Consider the following 24,422-nt stretch of genomic DNA (forward strand, 5'->3'; position numbering starts at 1 on the left):
TGAAAAAAATAAAATGGAGGGGATCAGATAGTGAAAAAAATATTAATTTTTTTGACAAAATTGGCGATGTTCTCGACTCAACCGATTATTAATTTACCCTAGTGGTTGATGAAGTCAAGAATTTTTAATAGTTCAAAGTCAAGAATTCTCTAGCTAGTGGTTGAAGACAAGGGCATTTAGGTTATTTTTTAAAAGTCTTCCTATGTAGCTCGAAGTCAAGGGTCCCAGGTCTCCAGTTTGAAACACTGGGGTATCTCAAATATGCGGCAAAATGTGGAGGGACCTGTGTATCTCAAATATGCAGCAAAATGTGCGGGACATATGTAAGTCGCCCTTTTTGTTTAACTGAGGACAACATTGTCTTGCTTGATGCGGGATCCACCAATCACATGAGCCCGCGTGTACCCTTATTTACAAAAATACCCTATTAGGCTTGACGTGGCATGCGCTGGAGAGTCTGTGAGCACTGTTGCTGTGACGAAAATTTTTGTGAGCAAAAAATACTCGTCTTGCTTAGCCGGACTAGAGATTCAGTCCACGCTTTGCTTTCTTCGCATGCCGTATGTATGAAAGACACACAGTATATTTTCTAGGAGCGTTTGGGAAGTCCACTTGGGAAGCACTTTTCACGTTTTTCTGGTTTTTTGAAATCGTTTTTGGGGTCATCGAATTAACGTCTAGTAAAGATTTGAGAAGAGTTTCTGGAGAAATAAGGAGTAAAAAATGACGATAAATGAGAAGAGATTCAAGATTCTTTTTATTAATTTTTTGAATTGTGATAATCTGACTACCCCACATGGCACGTTCAATCAACTCTCTTGACTTGACAAGTCCGGGACCCATACATATGTACGTCTCGGGATAAAAAATTGCACTTGGCCATAAAATGGTGAATCCCAAGGGAATCATATATCCCAATGTGTGTAGATCTACGGGTCCCGAACTTGTCACGTCAAGAGTCTATTGAGTGTGCAACGTGGGGTAGTCAGATTATCACGACTCTAATTTTTTAGCATTTAATTGGATGGAATATAAGAGAACTTTTAAAATTACATTTTTAGGGATGAGAAACATCCTTACTTTTCAATTTAATGAATAAAATACAAATATCCGAAAGTGTCTCGAATGAAAATACATCCTACGATAATAGAAACATTTTCATTTTGAACATCATGTTTCCAAACAAGGTACTTATTCTCTCCAATCATAAGTTGTAATCACGAGCTCCTACTAGGGTTGTCTGGTGAAATCCACTGAAGACTAGATCAGACTCTTATTTGGATCAAATTTTTTATTATCAATCATATTAGATTTTGGATAGGATCAAATTTGATTAAATATATCTAATACAAATAAATTTTGTATATTTTTGGTCTAACGACCTTCGCTGCTTTGAATTTTCAAATGGATTTTTCTTAAAATACTTTGACGATCAAATTAGTAAAAAATTTAATAGAACTTAGACTTAAGAGACAATTATTTTGTATATGATTTTATCCGTGCATGGGTCGCCTATATATATATATATGGGAAATATTAACATCCTAGACCTCATGGGGACGTTAGCATTCTCAAATATTTTTTTTCTTCCTAATAATATTCCTACCTATTTTGGCATTTAATGAAAAATATAAAGGTATATTAATCTTTTTACATAATAAATATTTATTTATTTAATTAATACTTGTCTCTTTCATAATAAATACCAAAGACATTTAATCTTTAAAATGAAATGTCTTGTTGCAATAAATGATTTGACACTCAATGTAAAAAAATATTTATTGTGTAAAAGGCTACTATACCCTTATTTATTTTAATTAAAAGACAAAATGAATAAATGTATTATCGAAACTAAGTGTTTATATATATATATTCTTGGAGGTCTCTGATTCTATTGCTGATTTTTTTAGTAGCATCATGCTTCTCACTTGTGCATGAGTTCTGATGTTCGCGCCTCAAAATTACCCTGGCACATGGATATTTGTTTGTCTGGTGGTTGAAGCTAAATGCTTTTTAGACATGCCTACTTGAAATGGTCCTCATGGCGGCTTGTTTGATTTCGAAGGTGGTTACCCTTGCTTGTGTGACAAGATTTCGTCCCTTGGGCCTAATTTTGCAGGGTAGCGTGAGACACGTGTCAAAGTTCAAAAGACAACTTCTTGTCAAATGACAATTTTTTATATGTGGAGTGGCTTTTGTTTGAGTAGATTAATAGATTTAGAGCATGTTTTATCTAGAACCGATTTGATAAATTATCAAATTGGATCTTTATTGGAATTCAAAAATTCTCAATTTATTGGATCTGATCATTTGATAGTCTACACTACGTGAAAAAATGGGTGAATTCGACACGATTCTTTTAAACACTATGTGAAAAATAAGTTAAATTAGACGGATCTTGACATCAAATTTACCCCTTTTTTTCACATAATGCTGACTCCTTAGTTTTTACCCTTTTAAGCAGCAGAACTAATTTCTTCCTTATTAGTTGGATCATTGGAAACTAATAAATATGTTTCCCTCTTGATATCTCGTTGGGCCCACGTGTATGCACGATGAAAACAGTGTTTCTTCCAATGAATTTAAAATTATTGGTACGGAATAAGTTGTTGGGTGGTATTGGAAAAATTCTCTAACTAAAAGACGCTTTTATTAAAAAAATAAAAAAAAGAGGCCCTTATAGAAAATATATGATTTTTCTAATCTCAAATCAGGTTTGAGGCCCACCATCAGACATACGGTTGAGGTGGAAGGAAAATCACAATTTTCCTCGAGATCAGTTCCAATAATCTAGAGACCTATTTTTTTCAACATCACTAAGGAAAATCCTTTCATCTCAGTCGTTGACTTGGTGGAAAGCCTCAACCATGTTTGAGAGTAGTATTTTACAATGAGAAATTGAGAATTCGGAAGAAAAGGACAAAAGAGACATCATCACAAGTGGGCTGTTTCTGCATAATGCATGAGAGATTTCTAGAGACGAATTGGAATCTCTATTTATATATTATATAAAACGAAAATAAATCCATTATTATATTTATTATTTTATTTTAAATCTTTCCACCTTCAACTTGTGCCAATATTATTATATCAACTATTTTGCCCCACGATCTCTGCTCAGGTATTCATGTTTTTAGATTTCAAATCCTAGAAAAGATTGTTGGCCCCACTTTGATTATCACATTAACAATCCAACCAGACAGCCAATTAGATTTCATTAAAATATTCATATTTAAAATGAAAAAAAAAACAATTATTTTTTGAACTTGATCCAAGGTGTTTAAAATGGACAATTACCGAACACCCAAATTTAAAAATAAAATTTCATGGTGAAAAATAATTGATTTTTTATTTTTAGGTTCATATAATTTTATCTTCTAAAACGCCATTTCATTAGATCATGATTTTTAATGTCATAAGGTGATCGGTTCTAAAAGTTTCTTTTCTCCACTATGGACAGTAGAGATAAATTCTCTTTTCTTTCTTTCTTTCTTTTTTTTATTTTTAGTTTTATTTTTATTTATTAATATAAATAAGTTATGTGCTTCCAAATAAGCATATGTCAAGTGTGTGCATCAAAAGCACGTCAAATTATCAGCACTTTATAGATATTTAGAGAAAAACACAAAAGTAGTTATGTACGATTGTAAGAATATTTCATTTTTAATATAAGGTGTTGGAAAAATAGAGTTGTAGGGATTAATTTTTTTAAGAAGGTCCTTAGAAATTTTATAAATGAAAATTAAGTCTTTAAAAGATCTTAAGCGAGCTCACGTATTCAAATTGGGCTCCATTGATTGGGAATAAACCTTTTAAGTCTTAGGTTTGAGTTTTCACTGAAAAAGGCCCACGATCGAAACTTGTTCAAGTGATGTTGGGCCTTATGCCCAAATAAATGATTTCAACTCACTAAAAATTTATAGAATCCTCAAAACTGGAACCGGCTGAATTTGACCTTTAAACCAACCAATCAAAACTTATTAACTTAGAGACATAGTTGAAAAGTTAAATTATCTTAAGTTTATAAATATCAAACTTCCTCCATTTAGAGCGATCCTTAGATCATTTTTTCTCATAAAAAATCTCAAGCCCTCATTTTAGGGAGACTTGAACTCCCATTCAAGAGAAGAATAACCCAAAAAATCCTTCTCCAAAAATTAAGAAATCTTTTTCAATCGACTAAGCGTGAAGTATAGAGAGAAAAGAATTTACAACAAACATCTATTAAGAAGATCAAGCCTCAAGCTGATAAGTGCAAGAAAATGTACAATTAATGACAAATTAATAAGGTACCCATATGAATTTCCATTAATAAGGTACCTATCAGATTTCATTAAAATATCCATATTCAAAAGAAAAAAAAAATTAAAACTAAAAACAATTGTTTTTCGAGCTTGATCCAGGGTGTTTAAAACAAATAGTTACTGAGCACCCAAATTTAAAAATAAATTTTCACGGTGAAAAATAACTATTTTTTTATTTTATTTTATTTATTTATTTATTCTAAAGTTCATATAATTTTATCCTCTACGAGTCCATTAATGAATAATGAAAATGTGTATCCATTCATGAAAGAAAAGATGTGTTTTATTCATGAATAACCTAAAAAATGTGACTTCCACAATTAATCGATATTTGCACTTAAAAAAAAAAATTTGATGGGGTTGGAGGGTCCCCTCCCTTTATTTAATCATTTTTTTTCTTCAAATTTTTTTAATAATATATATATATATATATTAGAGTGGGGGATCCCGTTAAAACCCAACTAACCAACCAAAAAAATTTGATTTCTTCTATTTGGATTTTATGACTTATATACTATAAATTTTAAAACATATTGTAGTAAGCTCTAGATAAATCTTTAGGGATCTGATTGACTCGGTACCTTAAATTAATCTTATCCCATCCAATATCCAATGGGGCGAAATCTCAAGAGATATATATATATATATATATACCGTTCAATGGCCAACTTTTTGGCAAAACATTTTTCAAAAGATGAGTTAGAAGTTTTGGAATAGGCTGATTTTTGGTGAGGATGATCTCTACGGTGAGGAGATCATCATCACCAAAAATCAGCCCATTCCAAAACTTCTAACCCCATCAAAAATAGTTTACAAAAAATGGACGGTCCACGATTTTTCAACTTGTAAACATAGGTTAGAAGTTTGGAATGGGCTGATTTTTGGTGATGATGATCTCCTCACCGTAGAGATCCTCACCAAAAATCAGCCATTCCAAAACTTCTAACTCATGTTTTGAAAAATGTTTTGCTAAAAAGTTAGCCATTGAACGTGACCCATATATATATATGTGGGTCAGGTTCAAACGACAATCATTTCAACACACATATAGACAATGTGTTTTGTCTTATATAGGCAAAAATGTTTGGAATGGACTGATTTGGATTGAGCTGATATTTTGCGAGGATGGTCACTATGATGAGAAGATTATCCTCACAAAAAATCAGCTCAATTAAACTTCTAAATCCATCAAAAGTGATTTATAAATTATTGATAAAAAGTCAACGTTCACATTCTAAATCACTTTTAATGGGGTTAGAAGTTTTAGATTGGACTGATTTTTTTTTTTTCCCAATAATCTTCCCATCATAGAGATCATCAGGATCAAGGGACATATGTAAAAACAATGTAACATTAATAAAATTTCAAAATATGGGTTAGAAGTTTAAGATTGAGCTGATTTTTTGTGAGGATGATCTCTATGATGGGAAAATCATCTAAAAAAAAAAAAAAATCAGTTCAATCTAAAACTTCTAACCCCATTAAAAGTGATTTAGAATGTGGACCATCGATTTTCTGCTAATAATTTGTAAATCACTTTTTATGGATTTAGAAGTTTCAGATTTAACTGATTTTTTGTGAAGATGATGATCTTCTCATCATAGTGACCATCCTCACAAAAAATCAGCTCAATCCAAAACCTCTAACCCATATTTTGAAAAACCATTATTTTTTGCATATGTCCCATGATATATAAATATACTTTAACAGTTGAGAGAGCGCCACATTGTAGAGACCTCAAAGTTCATTTGCTGAAAATTTGAAGTTCATTGGCCAATAATTTCAACTTTTAACTAGGCATGGTTTTTTTTTTTTTTAAAAAAGCCTTTGATTAGGCATAAAAAAAAATTATGATTATTTAAAAAAAAAAAAATCTGATCTATGTCATTATCGTTGATAGTTGAGTTTTTTTATATTTTAAACTCAACATGTCACTCTTCACTAAGAAAATAACGCTTAGAGAACTCCAAGAAATAAAGTATTATCGAAGATCCGATCCTTGTCGTTCATCAGTCCATAAGAGAAGACCAAGGTCTAAGACTGTATTTCATCAGTTTGAAGATATAGGGAATATCCCAAATACATTCACTAAAAGGTCAATGGGTTGTCTAAATCACCAAGTTTGAAACTTATGTGAGGACGGGCATGACAAGGCTAGGGTCATGATCTGAATTTATAACATGACAAGTAGAAAAGATTAAAAATGAAAAATATTAATTAATTAATTTGTTATTTATTACACTTAAAGAATCTAAAACTTACAATAATTAGATTAGCGACAAGAGCTAGGATACACGAGTCACCTGTATGCGATGTATCTTGTTAGAGAGAGTCCAATCCATATATCTAAAATTTTGTCTTAAATTGGCATCTTTTCTAAATTTAGAAAAGATGCTCAACTCCCAACTAATTGAAACTTCAATTGGTCCCTTCTTTAAACGCTATTCATTCACTTGTCTAAAACATGTCTCATGAAAAGAGAATGTCAAAAATGACATTTATGAAAGTCAGGGAACAAGATAAATACTTAAAAAAGATGAATAGTAATTTAGAGAGACCCTCTCAAAATTTTCAAGATCTCTATATTTGGAGAAATGAATAGTAATTTAGAGGGGATTTCTGTAGAATAGAGATTGGTCGGAGTTAGATTTAAAGTTCTTATCCCTAAATCTAGAGTTTTAGAACCTATTCAATTTATTGAGTACTTTATTTTTTATTCCTCTTAATTAGGCGGTGTACATTTGACACGCTTCCTTGATTGGTTTGAATTTAGGTCACTAGATCAAAACTTCATACGCCTTACCAACTAAGTTGGCATACATGCTCGCTTCCTTCACTAATTCATGGTTGTTTGGTCCTAAAATATCGAATTTGTTCGTTCATTGTACATTTAATGGAGCCAATATGAAGAAAATTGGTTCGTGGTATGATACATTTTGGGGGATTTAAGTAAATCACATACTAATAGGTTTGTGAGGCCTATTATAATAGTTCGCTGAATATTTTAATCGAGTTTGGTGCACTTAATATAGTATTTGGGCAAATTGCAATACAAGGATACCATACATTTCCTTGAAGAATTTGATTACATCTATTCACCTTTTTCTACATACATAAAAGAGAAGAGACAGATGATTTTCTATCGTGTTCATGTGTTTTCTATCTCTTCATAGACATCTTCAATTTCCTCGTAAACTTTAATTTTATACGAGATAAGTTTGAATGATGCTGAAGCAACCTCAAGATTGTACCTCACATCGCACTTTCTTGGCATGGAAGTATGTAAGAACCATGCATAGATGCTTTTTCACTTATGGGTTCTACACACTTCCACACCAGGAAAGTGTGATGTGAGGTACAAACTTGAGGTCAGTCCAAGACCACTAGATAAATTATCATCTCTGTAAAATAATCTACTTGACTTTTTCATGCTGTCCTACTGGTACTAGATCTACACTTTTTCATTGAATTATTCTATTAAGTTAAAGTTTATTATTAATAACTTTAACCTTTCAATCTTTAATTTATTTGAGAACTCCAATAATTTCTTTTCACATAAACACCAAACTCCACTACTTGGAGCTAATACTAACCCTCGAGGAAGATTAGATCATGAGAAAACCCATTAAACGATGCTTATAACCATAATGAAGAACAAAAATCAAGAGCAACCATAATACTGAATGGGTTTTGTTAACAGGTGCCCTAAGCCACATGTTAAATTGCATTAAATGCACCTTGAAAATTTAATTTTCCATAAAAAATTCTCTCAAATCTTTTTTTATTTCCCTAAAAATCCACTTAAATGCTCATTTTCAAGGTGTATTTAATGCACCTTGACGTGTGCTCTATAGGAAGCCCTTCGCTACACTTGCGTACTTCTGTCCTTAGAGCACATGTTAACAAAACCCATACTAAATTCATTGACGAGATTCACGGCGAAAATGAATTATGTCCCAGGTTCAAGAACCAATCCAATAAGGTCAACTTAGTTACAAATATTTCTATCGAATAGATCTCGTGGTAATCCCCAAGGCCTCCTCTCAAATATGAATCCAACGCTCTCTTACCACATCTCCAACATACTCTTTAAAGTTTGTTGGCTCTTTACTTTAAAAAGTGATAAGTGAAAAAAACATCTCTAAGAGACTTTTTAAAAGTAAAATAAATAGGAGACTTCCATTCGCTACATGTAGAGAGCCTCAAAAGTTAGCTATTTTAATATTAAAAAATAAAAAACACTTTCCTTATCAACTAAGTAAGATTTCAAATCTTACTAAGGGTGATGAATTATCACATTGGCTATCCAACACAATATCTTTCAAGATTTCATGAAAAAAACTCATCTAAAAAAAAAGGGATTGATCCAAGTGTTGAAAATGGATGGTTACCTAACCCTCAAAACTTAAAATTAAAATTTAACGGTGAAAAAATATATATTTTTTTGAATATTTTTTCAAAATTCTTAAACTTGCATTCTTTACAAGCCTTTGACATTGGATTATGTTTATGGATGCCAAGATGTGAACTCATGACCCTTAGTAGGATTTAAATAGCTTGTAACAAATATTTATTTATAAAATAAAATAATATTTAATATTAATAATAGAGAAAGAAATGTTGAGTATATTGGAGTTGAGATCAAATTTTACACTAATTAAAATAACTTTTGTTACTTTAAATAGTCACATTTCTGTGGAGGGGTATATAGAGACTCAAAGTCACAAACTGAGGTGTACACCTAGTCACTTATTATCATCTCAACTAATCTCGATGGGTATTTTCATCATTTTAATTGTCTCTCATATAAGATTATTTCAAAATTTTCACTACCCATGTGCATATATCAAAATCATTCCCTTACCCACTCCTTAGAAAAATGAAAAAAAGTAATAATAAGAAGAAGAAGAAGGAAACCTCTTTTCAAAATCTTTCCCTTATCCACCTCTTAAAAATAATGAAAAAAAATAAAGAAGAAAAATAAGGAAAACCTCTTTCCAATTAGGAGGATGGTTTACTATATATACAAGTGGGCCACGAATAAAAAAGATGAGATACATATAATGGATTTTATCATATAGTCAAAGTTACTCCAGAAAAAAAAAAGACTTTTATTTGCTTTGCCTCCTTAGAGAATGAGGTATATTTAATATTCACCTTACCTTTCAAAATATTTTCAAATTGCTCTCCTTGAACATGCTCCGTGATCAATCTTCCATGGCCCTGAAATTTTTTACCTTCAAACCAAAGATCAAATTGTTTGGTGATCTATTTTTTTTTCAACATTAATTATATATCACATAAATGTTATTTTTTTTTCTTTCCTAGAAAGGAAAGGATGTTATATTAATATAAGAGCATCTTCAACCCATGGCTCTAAATTTTTCCTCCAAATTGGCAGAAGAAGATGCTCACCTCCAAACCAAATTGAACTCCAAAGACTTCTTCTTTAAAACACTATATATTGACTTGAAAAAGTTGAAAAAAAGAAGAGAATCACAAAAATGATATTTAAAATATATTCCATGAAAATAAAGGTCTAAAATGATATTTATAGAAAAAAGAAAGATAAAATAGATCTTTAAAAAAGGTGAATAGTGAGTTAGAGAGACCCTTCAAAATTTCTCCATATCTCTATATTTGAAGACTTGAACAATGATGTAAAAGGTGTTTCTCTAAAATAGAGATTGGTTGGACTTAGACTCGAACAACTCCCCTTATGATTTTAAATCTCGTTCGAGACCAAGATGACTCACCTAAATCATCTTTGCATTGTTCAACAACGATACGAATATACATGGTATCTCAACATTCAAGTCATCTAATGAGATAAATGAGATGCCTAAGATGATATTTTGAAAACCTTTGCTGGGTCAGTAAAACTCGATCAAGTCAACTGGAATTTTATAGATTTTTATTAAAATATTTTATTTTTATTAGAATTTAATATTTATTATATAAATACAAAATAATTTTATGATTAAATATCTTTTAATCAATCTTATTTTATTAAAAAATTATAATTATTATAATTTTAATATTTGTAATTCCATCATCATAAACTGAGTTAAATGATTTGTCTCGTCCTAAACAAGTTCACTCATCTAAGACAACTTGGTCTCCTCCATAGACAAGATGAAATGTCAAACCGAGTTTTGAAACCGCCCCCCACTTCTATATTTATAATTTTAGAGACTAGTTGGAGATGCTCTAACAATAAAAATTGCACTATACATCCCATATAAATCGGGTAACTACAAAATAAATAACTTGAAAAGATATTACCCCAAAAAAAGATAATGATATAATCTGAATCACCAACCACACCATCCTCATCTAGACTTAATTATTGATGATCAGAGGGTCCACATATGAGGTATGCCACCAGGATGATAACATAAAATATCATAGACATGAGGTATGCCAAATAATAATCCTTTAGTACGGATTAAAGATAATTCAAAGATTTTCAAATGAAGGGAGATTTTTAAAAGAAAAATACTTTCCTTACTACTTTGTAAGAGTTTAAGTCTTACCAAGAGTCAATTTACTAAAATGGATTACCACATTGGAAATCCAACACCACAACCCTCTAGATTTCATATACAAACTCAGATCTAAAAATAAAATTTCAGTTTCATTCAAGATTTTGAAAATGGTCAGCTACCTAACTCCATAGAACTCCCAAATTAAAATTAAAATGCAAGGGTGAATTTTCTTTTTTATCCTTTATAACCATGGTTTTAAAACTCGGTTTTGCGTCTGTCTCGTCCATGCCAAATACTAAGTCGTCTCGAATGAGTTTTCCGATATGTTTGAGATGTCTCGTTTAAAAAATTGAAAAATGAACGTGAGATATTAAATCTCATACGAAAAATTAACTTGTTTGTTGGACTTATCCATGCCTGATACTAAGACGACTCAGGAGATACGTCTTAGTCTTGGATGAGTTTTGAAACCCTATCTACAACCCTGTTGCATGGGATCATGGTGAGGTCAACTATGTAACCTAAGTAAGAGTTGAAATCTTACTGAGCTAGTAAAGCTAGTTAGACTCTTTTAAATTAAAATATACCTTATTATCTACCTTACGTAGGTAAATAAAAAAGATATCCTTAAAAAATCCTTAGGTAGAAAAATTCAAACCTATTTAATCATGGAAACAGTACAACCATCCGATCAATAAGACCCTTTTCTGGATCATTCACTTTGTTCTAATGAATGCTATGATCAAAATTAGTGCTTATCTAATCTGATTGATTGGAAGATCTCCATGGTGGGACCTACTGGATGGGTGGGTCAACACTGTCTCTGACTTCCATCATGTTTGGGGAGAAAGAAAAGTGAGGATGGTATCTTGGTGGGATCACCCTACCCCCATAGTGGGGGAAACCAAGTTTTCTTTGTTGGGTTTCTTCATTTCTAAGCAGACACATCATTTGCATGATTTAACCATATTTAATTCATACACCCAATTCAAACATCTTTCCATTTAGTTTAATCATAGTGGTGGGTGTCCCAAGTTTCAACTTTAAGAATTTTTTTAATTATGATTTTACAAAAAGGGCTTCAACCATATCAAAGTTAAAGATGTGCCCCTTGCATAATGAAAAAGGCAATGGCATGGAGAGATTCTAGCACCACTTGTTATTTACTTACTTTCCTAATCATCCAAACTGTCCAATTTGTGAACTTCCTTTAGAAGATTAATCTTATAAGATGATTTTAATTGTTCAATTGATTGTATTTCTTTGTTTGAGAGTTAGTAATCTCAAAATTTTCATCGGAGAAAAATGATTTATAGTGTTTACTTTCCTTAATTTGCTGGAGTATTTGGAAGACAATGAACAATCGATTTTTTATTATTTTGGAAAAGGTCAAGTAATTAGTGCAAAAACTTATCATTATCATTTTGAGGATTATAAGAGTTGTAGCGGGTAAAATCGGTATTGGACGCGTGGCATAAATAAGATGAATATTGATGATCGATCACATGATAATTAATGCATATCTCATGGCATTAACTGATATATCCTTGATTAGATTTTATTTTGATTAAAATTACAATCTTATTCAGAAATAGAAAGTCTCATAATTGACTAGAGAATATATATTTATAGATAATGATAGATTTTGTAAATAATTATGATTTACAAATCTTGCTTCTTGGGACGAACTCCGTAAACAAATCTTACTTCTTGTCTTCTCTCTCCTTCTCTTCTTTTTAATTATTTTTTTTTTTTTGTGTGTGATTTTTGATCATTTTGAGTGTATCAAGAATAATGAAGATCGATTGTTAGGGGTAAACATCAAGGAATTGACGGCATCCAAGATTTTGCCTCTAGAAATTGATGCCTTTTATGGGAATGAATGAAAACAACACGATTAACCATAATTAATGATGGGTTGGGGTCTGTCCCAAGATGGATTAAAATATTTTTTTGATCGGATTCTTGTGTCTGTTGTGCAAATCTATATTTTGCACATCTATATTGGTGGCATTAGTTATGGATCTTTTCATGGTCGAGTTATCCATCGAGGTGTTTCATGTTAATTTGCTATTTTTCGTCTCGGAGATCCTGTTGAAAGCAAGTCTATAAGAATGAATATTGATTGTTAGAGGTAAATCTCGAGGAATCGACAGCATCCGAGATTTTGCCTCTATAGGAGTGTTTTTTCAAAGATCTATTATTTACATAGGAATCAATTTGTAAGTTAGAGGGTTAAGCTAGTGTAACCTTGTATTGTGATAGTCATCTCGGCCATCATTTATTCTACACGAGTCGTGATAAGTTGACCGGAAAAAAGACACTCCATTGATGTGGTATGTGCCTAGAACCATGGATTATTTTCCTCAGGACAAATAAGGAAAATATCTATGGTTATGTGCAATTGAGTGAATTTTGAGTAATTTTATTTATTTATTATCATTATTCATTATATATATATAGTTAGTCTAGGGATGCTCCCTTTCTTACTCCTCTCTTTTACACCCATCAATGACCAAAGATAGAAGATAATCGAAAGTTGAAAAGTTGATGGGGGTGACAACTCATTTTAGAGAATTTTTATACTACTTGGCTTGAGCCGAGCCAAAGGACCACTAATTCATATGGACTGCTTTTTCATGTGGTAACCAAAAACGCGATTGAGTATCACATGTTTATGGAGCATAAAATTCTAAGAACTTTAAATAAAAAATTATTTATTTTCATTGTTGGATTTCAATTTAAAAGTTGGGATTTTAGTAACCATCTATTTTCAAAGTCTTTTATTAAATAAAAAGAACTGATTTTATAAATTCTTTTTCAAACCTAATCTCATCTCCTTAATCATAGAGGGGGAGGACGTGTCATTTGGACCTATGTGGCAGTTAGCATGGCCACATTGAGAGGCTTGGTCTAGGCTCTACATGGTCCTTCGGTCCATGCAAACTTTTTTCGTGTGCGTGTGAGAGGAGGAAAAAAGAAAAAAAAATGAAGACAAAGAAAGTGTGGACACTATTTTTTTTTTTTTACTAAGCAAGAAATTGTTCTAAAAAAGAAGAATATTTACAACCGTCTTGGAATTAGGAGACCCATTTGGTTTATCACAAAACCCTTACGGGCAACAAAACATAAATTTTCAACATAATTATAAACTTCAGAAGATAAAATAATAGAGGAGAAAAAAAACTAATGCATCACTAGGACACAATGTCAAAGATGATATATCTTGTTAAGAAAATAGGTGCAATCGAAACAAGAAAATGAATCGAAAAACAAAAACAAGATAAGATGCAATCACATAAAGAAATACATAGATTTTATGTGATTCTCTCAAGATTGAGGTACGTTCATGGATCACACCGATTATGTTATGAAGAAAACTCGTTGACAGATTACATCAAAATGAGAAATTTCAAAAAAATGAATATTTTACAATATCCCAATTAAACCTATTAGGATCACACCGAAAACGATCGACTTTTATGTAATGATATGAAGAATGCTAATCAAACTAACTGAACAACTCAAGTATCATATCTTGTTAAGACGCAGATAGTGACAATGATGATCTACAAGGAAGTAATGCAATCAAACCAACACTAAAAACTATGAGATTTCATATAAATATCCCAAAAAACCTAATTAGGGTTTTACATAATATTAGTGAAATTACGATCGACTTGATTTACAATACCTCATTGTTGACAAGTACTATCAATCTCCACAAACCTCAACTTATCTATCATATTTTTTGGAGCCTAGTTAATGGTAATGATCTACAAGGAAGTAATGCTAATCAAACCAACTGAGCTATGGGACTAAGCCCCAGATTTCAAGCAACTTAAATAATTCTTGTTAAGACGCAGATGATGACAATATTGTGTATTAATATCAGTATCCGTAAAAATCATTATTGTTTCATTACCAAAATTGCATTCAGTATTATTTAATGACGCACACTTTTGATTGAAAATGATTGTGATCTTCATTTTTTACATCGATGCAGACAATTCTATTTGCATGGCGTGGTGTCCGTTGTGATTTCGTTCATCATAGCACTTTTATTTTATATGTTTGCATCAAAATTGAAATTTTAAATTGGTAAAGTGATTCCAAAGTGGCAACTAGATGTTAATATATCAAGTTTAAATTAAAAAAAGAGGTAAAAAAAAGGGTTTAATTTGAATTTATAAGAGAAAGGTCAAGTTGAATTTATTTTTTATTTAAAAGAAAAAAAACAAAACCCCTTGTTTATCCAATTTATTTAATCGGATATTAAAAAACAAAGTAAATTGACCCCACTTTCCTTTGAATGCAATATTAATTAAAAGGGTCATATCTGATTTTGGCATTCAGATGCAAGTTGAGCATTAGAGAGAAAACTCAACCCTTGTAATTGCTTGGGTTTCTTCAACGCCTTGTTTGATTCTCCACAAATATCATTTGGAAGTAATGAAATTGTTCAAGTGTGGCAGACAAACACCAAGTTTCCCCACAAACCAACAGTTTTTTTTCTTTAAAAAAAAAAAAAACAAACTACTTTAAGTGATTGAAAACAAGATGGTCAGTGGAGAGTCCAATCCATGATTGATAATGTGGGCCCTTGATGATGCACACTTACCTGTCACCTTCAAAATTTAATCAATTTATTTGTTGTGGTTTACTTTGATGATGTGTCATCGTTCCAAATTTTGATTGAAATTGTGATTTTTATTATTCTTCTCTAATTCATTTGAATAAAGATGGATACCAATTTCCCCTATTGTTCTTCTCATTGTTGAACGAGATGTCTCAAACGTTCGTAAAACTCTTCTGAGAGGTGATGTCAAAACAAGTTTTAAAACCATGGGCTTGATCCCATTGGCCAGTTGAGTTGAAAATGCTTTATTATGATTTCCTAAGTAAATTCATAATGCTCGGAACAAAAGCACTAAAGGGTACACACATTTGCTTAGTATAATTGGTGAGAATTTTGAATGCTATTATGACTAATTAAGTAGTCATAAACAATTATAATTATTAGAATGTTATGATGCATTGTAATATATCATGTCATATTAAAAAGTTCTAGAATTTATATTACACCTCAAAATCTCTCGAGATAGAAATTTGAAGTAATCTATATTTATTTATTTACTTATTTTGCCAGGCAATTAAGGGATTAGTGCAGTTAGCAAAGGTGAAGGTGGATTCAACGAGATTGAACCTAGGTCGTGGGATTAACGCTCCTCAAACCTTACTAACTTAGCTAGGTTGGTAACTATAAAATATCGATCCATGGGAAATGAATCCTTTTCTCTTCATTCTTATTAATCATAAAGACAACCTAATCTTTTATTTATATTTATAATGTTTCACTCTTTCGTTTAAACCCTAAGGGCTTGGCCTAGTGGCAAGCCAATCTTCTCAAAAATTAGGTCAAATGTTCAAAACCCCACGAGCCAACGAATTCTGTGCGATTAGTCTCACCAAAGATATTATTTCTTTTCAATTATAACAACAAAGTCTTATTCTTGGGTCAAAATCTAATTTTGTCCAAAGCCAAGCTCTTACTCCTATATTTTTAAAACCCCCTTTATTAAAGGAAGAACTTGCATGAAGCACTAAGGGCTTAGATATTAGTCCATCTAATTGATTTAAAGAAATTTTAAAAGTAATGGTTTTGAGAAATTCTAGCAAACAACACACTTCAAAGTGAAGGTGTTAGCTTGCTAAGTTGATTAAAGTCTTAGTGTCTTCACCAACTAATTACTTACCACTTGTTGATATATAATGTTAATCATAATTTTAGAGAGATTCTATTGTCACGCCAACTTTTACTAAGATCACCCCAAGATGTATGCTAATTTGTTCTTGATATCATATGAATGGTGTGGTATTAATAAAAGTTGGTGTGACAATAGAATCTCTCTGATTTTATTCCCCCTCTTAAAAGGTTTAAACTCACCAAGTCAACTCAGTGAACTTCTACTTAAACCATATTTGAAATGTATTTAATTTGTTAAGAATAACAGAAGTAATAAGAAAAAAATAGATGATTACACACATAGAAACTGTTGTGCAATTGTTTTGTATTCTGTTTCCTTTTTAATATTTACTAAAAAGGGATTATAGCATATTTTCTATTTTTGGGGAGAATAAATAGATATTTTAGTAACTCCCGATTTTATAAATATAGATCTCTAGGACTGTAAAAACAAAGAGGGTTTTCTTTTTATAGGGTTTGAGAGAGAAAGAGAGAGAGGGGTGTATAAGGGTTTCAGGATTTGGTTTGAGATTAAAACTTTGGGTGAATTTTCTTGTACTAGTCTCCTTTGATTTCTTAGTGAAAAAGATTAGTTATGATCTGTTGACGTAGGCACAGTATCAAATCACACAAATTCTTGTGTATTTTGTGCATGTTTTTTGTTATTTTTGATGTTTCGTTATTTCACAGAAACATGGAGATTTACATGATATATAACTCCAAGAAAACATAACTAGGATTTACATGATATCAATGATAAATAATACTCTTTGCTGACCAATACCTTTGATTTCAAGCTTGGGCCTAATCAAAATTTTTTTTGCTTGGAGGTTCTAGTTATAGCTGCAGTTTTAGGGCTTAAATCAAATCTAACCAGTTAAGTTCAATTATACTTACAAACTAAGCCCATAGAATAGGCCCACATTATCTGATAGCACCCAAAGAATAAAATAAAATAAATTGATTTAAGTAGTCCGAGAAATTCCACTTGGAAGTTGGAACACTCTTTTCGGCCCACTAATCCGATGAACCCTCGAAGAATCACACAATAAGCCCAGTTTACTTGGTGCAGGTCTATTTTGCTTTTGGAGAAAAGTCATGTAGAACACTCTTTTCGAACCGATCGCAATGTAATGGTCCACACCTTCGTGGACCAACAACACCCACATCAAGCCTTTTGATTCACCACGTTAAAGAACATCGGTTACAATTATTCTTTTGGGCTTAGAGGCCCCAAAAAAATGTCCAACAGCGATTTTATGGATGTCTAGGAACTTGAATTAGGAAGGAACCATACAAAGAATATTTACAACATTGAGCATTCTAGGCCTTAATGTTTACAGGCCCACCCGATTAATTGACAATCATGGATCTGCTTCACTAACAAGACAAGTTTGCATCCAGTTGCCCTATTCATGACAAGCTTAAACTTGGGCCTTGACGATGTAAGGCAAGCAAACAAAAATCATATCCAAGAGGGCAATGGTTTATCACATGCGAAGCGAGTTGACTTATCCGAGACAACTCAGTTTCCTCCATGAACGAGACTTAAAACCATGGTACCAATATCGAAAGTCCATGCCCAAGGATATGAAATGACCAGTATCAAATCAAAACTGGGGCCCGGCCCATAGATACCTTCCCAAGCATAATATAATTCTAAACTGAGTTAAATTGTTTATCTCATCTTAAACGAGTTGACTTGTCCGAGACAACTCGGTCTCCTCCATGAAAGAGACGAGATGTCAAAGCGAGACTTAAAACCATATTGAAAGCCTACGCCCAAGGGCATTAGATGACCAGTAAACATCAAAAGTTGGGCCCAGCCCATGGATACCCCTAGCACAAATAATCCTAATCCAAGTTAAACGGTTCATCTCATCCGAGATGAGTTGATTTGTCCGAGACAACTCGTTCTTCTCCGTGAAGGAGACATCAAAGTGAGACTTTAAACCATGGTACCAATATCGAAAGTCTACGCCTAAGACATAAGACGACCAATATCACATTCATATTGATAACGATTTTGGGGGTGTCAATGGCGTACCCATTTAATGGAAACCAAATAAAAATTGGTCTGAGTTTTGAATCCCTTTTTATTAGAATCGATTAGAGTCAGGTCTCGTGGAATCGAATCGATAAGAATTGATAGAGAATCCAAATTACTAAGAACCAATTGAAAACCAAACTTTGGTAAGAACAGAGAATCGAAGTTTAAAGAGATTTTTTTTTTGACAATTTTGATTCCATCAATTTAAGGATCAAGACTCCGAGCAAGAAAATTTAACAATTAAACATTTATACTTGTTGAAAATAGCCAACATGAAGATATCACTTGCGAATGTCGTTGAAATTTTTTATGTGGGACGCCCTATTTATAGTCACTTTTTTGCTCATCACATCCACTCAAACATTAATCGTTAATAATGTATAATTACGTAAATACCCTTTTGAATTTTATTATACTTTACTACGTACACTCACGAAACAAACACAACCTTTCCCTCCAACTGATTAGAAGCATATCAAACCCTATTGAAACTTTCATATTGAAAAATCCTATCAAAGTTCAGTCAAATCCCATAATCAACCGATTTTCTTTCAAGGATTCATCAAACGTTCTTTTTTGATCAATTTGTGGGGACATTATTCTTTAAAATCTTTTTTTTTAAAAACCATTATTTGGTATAATTAAGCATTTTGTATGGTAGAAGTGAGTTTTTATCATTTATTTTCATCATCTTTTATTTTTGGAATTGTTTTACAAATGAACTATCTTAAAAACTCAATTTTTATTTTTATCATTTGCATCACTTTTTTAAAAAAAAATTTCCAGTATGTTCGATAAGTCAAGACCGAACTCATTAACACTATTTTAGTAGGTACATACTGGATGCATTTTTCAACACGAGGTCCCCATATAAAGAATTGTTTAATATGTCCCTACAGTACGATAACATGTTTTTTTCAATATGTTTATGTCGAATTTATCTTTCTTAGGTCAATAGTTACATACCAAACAATTCTTAGCACAAAATTCAATGCAAAAAAGTGTTCGATATGTTATTAATGAATTTAAAAAAAAAATATTTGATATATATTTACTGAAAATGACTGAAAGATTCATTAAGTTATTGTTTGTTTTAAAATAAATCGATGGGTGAAATTAGCCGCAATTTTTTACTACATACATCCACAAGTACAGTGTAGCGAGAAGAAAGTGAGTGTGAATAGCCCCATCTTTTCAGATTAGGAAGGAGGGGGGGGGGGGGGGCAGTACTCTCCTGTCCCCCCACTCTTCCCTACAATAGAGAAGAGTCTTCATGTAACATCAACTATAACAGATGATTGTGACTACGATCATGGACGGTGGGGAACAAACAGATCGACACGTAGCAAAAAGTCAGTCAAATAATTTAGTTGGTAATATTTTATAAGCATTTGTAGGCCCATTCGAAGTCGGTAGGACAGATGCCAGTCATCATATGGTCATCATCTCTTCTTTCTCTCTTTTAGTCCTTACTTTAAGGGGCTAGTGGGGTCTAAACCAACAAAGGGAATAAAATGGTACTTCACTTTATTTTTTCATTTGGAAAAAAAATGATATATTTGTATCCATTGAATTTAGTTTTCATAAAATTAAATTGGGTAATCTAGAACTACTCCATTCAATTTTAGATAAACCTCTACATTAATGATCCATAAATTAGAATAATAAAAAATCTTTCTGCTATGAAACAAAATAATTGGATTTGATAATCATTTGGAAGAGGTTCAAATTGATTGATTTGAAGAAATTTAAAATATTAAAAACAAAAAAATTGAAGATTTTACAAATGTTGTTTATGGGTTTTTTAACAAAATCCTCATCTTGAATCTCCATAAAAATCTTATCTTATTATTGATGTTTGAATATTGAAAAAAAAAAAAAAAAATTGAGAATAAAAAATAATTAAAAAGTTATCATATTCAGAGATTAATCAATAAATCACAAATCTATTTTGTGATTCATTGATTTGATCAACTAGGCACTTCTTGGGAGAATTTTATTAATTGCCTATACAATTTGGAGATTTTTTTTAACTACTAGAAAAAAATAAACTATAGACATCACATTAAAAAAATAAATAAACATCATTTTTTTAAGGAAGAAAAAGAACATGTACAATGCGAATTTTCAAGGATGGAGTGATCGCACTAAAAAGTGTAGGATTTTGGCCAACGGTTTATGTTTTGCTTGAAGAGAGGGAGGGGGAGAGGGGGTAGGACACCAAAAATCTCCTGTCCCCCCCTCTCTCCTTCACGTACAATAGAGAAGAGTCTTCACGTAACATCAATCATAACAGATGATTGTGACCACGATCTTGGAAGGTGGGGAACAAACATATCGACACGTAACCAAAAGTCAGTCAAATAATTTAGTTGGTAATATTTTATTAACATTTGTAGGCCCATTGGACGTCGGTAGGACAGATGCCAGTCATCATCAACGCACTGTAGCACTACTCTCTCTCTCTCTCTTTCTCTGGCTTGGTCCTTACTTTAACGGGATAGTGGGGTCTAAACCCAACAAAGGGAATAAAATGGTACTTCACTTTATTTATTCATTTGAAAAAAATGGTATATTTGTATCCATTGAATGTAGATTTCATAAAATTAAATTGGGCAATCTAGAGCTACTCCATTCAATTTTAGATAAACCTCTGCCTTAATGAATCGTAAACTATAATAATAAAAAATCTTTCTGCTATGAAACAAAATAATTAGATTCAATAATCATTTGGTAGAGGTTCAAATTGAATGATTTGAAGAAATTAAAAAAAAAAAAATTTGAAGATTTTACAAATGTTGTTTATGGATTTCTTAACAAAACCCTCATCTTGATTCTTTGTAAAAATCTTATCTTATTCTTGATGTTTGAATGTTGAAATTTTTTTTGAGAATGGAAGATAAGAAAAATTATCATATTTAGAGATTAATCAATATATCATAGAGTTATAGTTAGATGCTTTTTTGGAGAATTTTATTAATTGTCTGTACAATTTGGAGTTTTTTTTTTTTTTTAACAACTAGAAAAAAAAAAAACCTTTTGACATCACTTTTTTTTTTTAATTTATTTAAAAAAACATCAATTTTTTTAAGGAAAAACAAAGAAGAAGAAGAAGAACATATACAATGCAAATTTTCGAGGATCGAGTGATCGCACCAAAAAGTGTAGGATTTTAGACAACGGTTTATGTTTTGTTTTTAGACGTCAAATTTTGATAAATCAATGTCTAAGAATCTTCTTGGGACAATGGCTGTACGGACTTATTTTTTGAAAATATGTACAAAGAAGTCCCTTCTAAAAAAATATGGACTCTTTAGTACTCTTTTGATCAAATATTAGTCTAAAAAGACCTTTTGAAAGGAAATTATCGCAACTACCTTTCAATGATTTTTGAGGTTAAAGAAATGTGTTTATTTGATAATATTTTAGGTACTCATATGTTTTAAAATTAATAACAAGCCCCTTGACAATGGTCATCTCTTATAGAACAATAAAAAAAAATATTTATTAATATATGTATATATATAAATATTTGTTTTCTTTTCACAAAATTAGTAATCTTTAACTCACATAGATGATGATGACTACAACAAAGATGATGATGGAAATGAGTATGGTTGTCATATGTTTGATTTATTAAGATATATAAATAATTTTTAATAATTAAAATATAATTTTAAAACTCGACTTCAATGTTCATCGAATTGATTCAACTCAAAAACTACCAAGTCAACTTAAATGAGTCAAATAAAATTATACTGAATTTAAAAATAACTTTTAATAAATAAAAATATTTATTTTTATTGTTCCCAGAAATATTAATAACCAAATAAATTGGTCAAGTTTTTTATAGGACTCGATATATTTTTAGATCAAATCACTTTGTAAAGTTGTTAAGAAGGTATTTCAAGTATTTTTCTTAATTGACTTGCAAAAGATCCTTAATAGGTTAATATTTTTATTAAGTGAGACTTAAATAGTCTGTATTGTTTATTAGAGGACTATTCTCAATAAAGAGTCCTTCAAAGTCATTATCCCAATCTTATCAATAAAGTGCATTTTTTTCATCCGAAGAATAGACATCACTTTTTACCATAGACATTATTTAAAAACTAATATCTAAAGTCTTGATTTATCCCTCAAAATCAATCAACTTCAATCTCTATGGTAAAGTTTTTTTTTATTTTTTATAACCTTGTTTCCAACCTTGAGTTTGTATCTCCTTCAATGTTCAAACATGAAGAATAAGCTATGATTTTCAAAAGGTATAATACATAAAAAATTTCGTAACAAATCAAAGATTTTCTACAATAGGTTCAAGAGCTTGAAGATTACATATTTGAGACGAAAATAAAGGATTTTTTTTTACAAGATAACGAATCTCTTTAAACACACAAGGGTATTTGGAGCCATGTCAAAATCACCCTAAAATTAAATATGGGACTTGAGGTGAGAATTGCCATGATACTTTGAGTTTTTTAATGATGACACCCATGTTTTCTTTCTTCTTCTTTTCACTAAATTGTTATTTAATTTAGATTTTTATGTAGGTGAGAAAAGTTCTTGAAATTCAAAATATATAGATTATAAAAATGTGAGGATGATCAAAGGAGCAATTAAATGTTGGTTATTGTTGAATTTCCATGTTCGTTGTTCTGTTCTAACTCTTCTTTTATTTTTCTCTTTTTTTTTTAAAATCACAAATTAGAGGTGTAGATGAATAGTGATTATAAATTAATTTTTACGCTATCACGTGTTTTGCAATCGAAAATGCCCTTGTTTATGAATATTTAATTTCATATTGTTTAATGGTGTTTTATTCCTTTATATATTATTTTCATTCAACAACAAATTATCTTTTAGATATTCCCTTAATACTTCAAAGAATTGGCACTTTGACATTGATATTTTGAAATTGGGCTCTATCATATGAATTATAATTATATTTTTCTAGATCACAAGCCCTTGACATTACAGGGTACTTAAAACGTTCCTCTATCTAAAGAGGGCCAAACATTTTTCAAAATATGGGTTCACCAAAAACTTGTAACCCCAGTAAAAGTAGTTTACAAATAATTAACGGTCCATGATTCTTCAACTTGTAAACTGGGATTAGACGTTTTAAATTGGAATGATTTTTTGTGAAGATAATCTCCTCACTATACAAATCATATTCACAAAAAATATGCTCGTTTCAAAACTTTTAGCCTATGTTTTGAAAAATGTTTGAGCTCTCCTCAAGGCCACCAAACTCTCCCTTATATATGTATATAGTACTAACCATGAAAATCTTTTTCCAAAATTATATATATTATATTTAAAGATTTATAAATAGTATAAATAAATTTGTCGCTAATTTTTTCGTAATTTCTTCTACGTATAAACTCTTGTAAGAAATTAGTTCATTTCATTATCACTAGGTTTTGTTAGTTTTCGTTTTTGCTTTTTAATGGGGTTATAAGTCAAGCGGTGGACCTGGATTTAGGGGCATCACAGTATAAGTTCAAATGATACCTCAGTCCTATAGATTGAACGGTTTAGATTAGGTTTGAAAAGAAAATTTCAAAAAAAAAAAAACTTTTTTTTTGGGGTCAAATGTATGCCTTGAAAACAGATGGCCACTAGGCATTCAAATTTAAAAATTAAATTCAATGGTGAAACAATGCCTTATTTCAAAAAATAAAAATAAAAAATTGCGTGCATCCAATTGTGTTTTGGGGTGCCACATTGACATGTGGTGTATATAAATAGGTGGTCCTTCGGTTCATATGAGTCCATCTCATCCAATTGTGTGTGAAATATACACATACTCTAAAAATATTGAATCTTAAAAT

This window comes from Akebia trifoliata, chromosome 12 (genome assembly GCF_017979445.1).
Source record: "Akebia trifoliata isolate Shusen 1 chromosome 12, ASM1797944v1, whole genome shotgun sequence".
Taxonomy (NCBI): Eukaryota; Viridiplantae; Streptophyta; class Magnoliopsida; order Ranunculales; family Lardizabalaceae; genus Akebia; species Akebia trifoliata.